Genomic DNA, 3,029 nt, shown 5'->3' with positions numbered 1-3,029 from the left:
AGAGTGGTGCCCTGAGGGACATTATCACATGTTATCACTGTTGTTTATTATAGGGTGGTGCCCTGAGGGACATTATCACATGTTATCACTGTTGTGTATTATAGGGTGGTGCCCTGAGGGACATTATCACATGTTATCACTGTTGTGTGTTATAGGGTGGTGCCCTGAGGGACATTATCACATGTTATCACTGTTGTGTATTATAGGGTGCTGCCCTGAGGGACATTATCAAGGCCACGATGGCGTCCCAGCTACAAAGCACAGGCAAGGCAGGCAAGAAGAAGGGCAGCGGGGAGTAGCGCAAACTTCTGCATCTTTCCTGGAAGAAATCTGATTCAGTAGCACACAGTCTCAAACTTCTGCATCTTTCCTGGAAGAAATCAGCTTCAGTAGCACACCATCTCAAACTTGTGCATCTTTCCTGGAGGAAATCTGATTCCGTAGCACACAGTCTCAAACTTGTGCATCTTTCCTGGAAGAAATCAGCTTCAGTAATTCACTGTCTCAAACTTCTGCATCTTTCCTGGAGGAAATCTGATTCAGTAGCACACAGTCTCAAACTTCTGCATCTTTCCTGGAGGAAATCAGCTTCGGTAGCACACCGTCTCAAACTTGTGCATCTTTCCTGGAGGAAATCTGATTCAGTAGCACACAGTCTCAAACTTGTGCATCTTTCCTGGAAGAAATCAGCTTCAGTAATTCACTGTCTCAAACTTCTGCATTTTTCCTGGAGGAAATCAGCTTCGTTAATTTGTGCATTTGTCCCCATTTCCCCATTCCTCATGTGTATACAAAGAAATGTTCAGTGAATTTCTCCCTAACCAAAGTAATGCTAGGCAGAAGTGTTATGTGTATGGCAGGTATATGGTGTGATGAATTGTTTTTGAAATTGCCGAAGATATTTTTGCATAAGATGTACATGCAGAGTGTAAAAAAAATTGAATTTTTCTAATTGAGATTTCTGCTGCTAAAACACTGTTCTTTCCCAAGATGTATATACTGTAAATATACACAAAGGTAGTTTTGTGTAACAGTGGATACTTTGAGTCTTAATTAGATTCTATAGAATATTGAAAAAGTTCCAGAAAATACATGGTCCCAAACTGTTCACTTTGTGGTTGTTGGTTTTTATTGTAGTCCTGCCTAAAGTAAGTATGAATGGAGTGGAAAATGCTAGCAGTGCAAATTTAATGCCTGTGTGCATGTGGGGAGGGGGTCATGACCATTTACATGGTTGCATATGCACATTTTTGTGGAGTGTGGTACAGATGATCACAGATACTAGTACAACATGTAGTATAATAACGTTTTGTGAGAGCTGGCTAGTTTCAAGAGCTGTCGAATCAGCAACCCTCCACTATTATCTTTCATCAACTGTGTTGCTTGGTTCCCAAGTTTGACACTGCAGTTTGGAAACAAATCGCTGGAGGCCGCTAATGTGTGGTCTACTTTTGGCGGAAGAGTTAACACGCATTTAATTTCTAAAATGTTTTTTTCCAGTACGATATGTTAGTATTTAGATTGCCAGTGTAGCTATAACGTTAATATTTGTGCTTTAATTTCTCCGAGCATCTTGAAAGCTGTCAACTTTAGTGTTCAGTCAGCCATTCTCCACTATTTTACTTTCATCAACGACGTTGCCGTGGCAACAGGTGGGGAGGGGGCTTCGTTCCTAAGTTTACACTGCAGTTAGGAACTAAATCGCTGGAGGCCGCTAATGTGTGGTCTACCCTTTGCGGGAATGTTCATCACATGCAGTTTGCATAAGAAATACCGACAAAATACCACTTTGGCACATCATCTGACATCCAGCATTGTTGCAGACATGTACAATAAAACAAATAACACCCCAAACAGCCTGAAATTCCCCTTATAACATGCCATGACCTGCATTTGCGGCTGAAGGACATAAATTCGCTCCTGTGGGGAGGGGGGCCTTCCAACCAAGTCGGTCAACGACCTCTAGGGCTTTTCTTCCGCGTTGCATTGTGGGAGAATCGTGGTTCGAGAAGTTTTGGTTCAATACGATATGCGGGTCTTTAGATTGTCATATTGTAGTGCTTGCACGAAAAGTTTTGAAAGCTGTCAAGTCAGCAATCCTGTTTAATTCTTCTGACATCAACGGCAACAGGTGGGGAGGGGGGCTTCATTCACGAGTTTGACGATACAGTTTGGAAGTAAATCGCTGGAGGCCGCTAATGTGCGGTCTATTTTTTTTCCGCATCCCAGTGTCAACGCACGCAGTTTATATCTCTATAAATGTGGGTTGATGTTCCTAAAATGTGTTGATGTGTGGATCTTAAGACTTTCAGTGTAGTACTTGCACTTAAAGTTTCAAAAGCTGTCAAAGCAGCAAAACTGTAACGTTAACATTCTTCTGACACCAACGGCGTTGTTACGACAAAGCTTCGTTCGCAAATTTGACGCTGCAGTTTGAACCTAAATCGCTAGAGGCCGCTAGTGTGTGGTCTCTTTTTGGCGGGAATGTTCATCACATGCAGTTTGTATATGAAATATGAACGAAATACCATTTTAGGACATAGTCATAGGTTGACATAAAGAATTGTTACAAAGATTCGCAATGAAGCACATTTCGGCCCACAGAACCACTCGAAATTTGTCGTGGGCTACAGTTGCGGGATAGGGACATAAATATTCGCTTTTGTGGGAGGGGGCTTCTAACCGCGGTCGGTCAATGACCTCTAGGGCTTTTCTTTCGTGTTGCATTGTGGGAGGATCGTAGCGTGATAATTGTCTTTGTAGATCTTCAGTCTGCCCGAGTAGTGCTTGCGCGAAGGTTTTGAAAGCTGTCAAATCAGTAACACTCCACTATTCTTTCATCAACGGCGCTGTTGTGACAACAGGTGGGGAGGGGGGCTTCATGCCCAAATTTGACCCTGCAGTTTGGAACTAAACCGCTGGAGGTCGCTAGTGCGTGGTCTATTTCAGTGGGAATTTTCATCACATGCAGTTTACATCTGTAACGCCATTACATACTCGCTCATTTATACAGTGTTTGACCAGAAATC

Source organism: Branchiostoma floridae, chromosome 15 (genome assembly GCF_000003815.2).
Source record: "Branchiostoma floridae strain S238N-H82 chromosome 15, Bfl_VNyyK, whole genome shotgun sequence".
In the NCBI taxonomy this organism is placed as follows: domain Eukaryota; kingdom Metazoa; phylum Chordata; class Leptocardii; order Amphioxiformes; family Branchiostomatidae; genus Branchiostoma; species Branchiostoma floridae.
The sequence above is the reverse complement of the archived record's forward strand: the minus strand, read 5'-3'. Positions refer to the sequence as shown.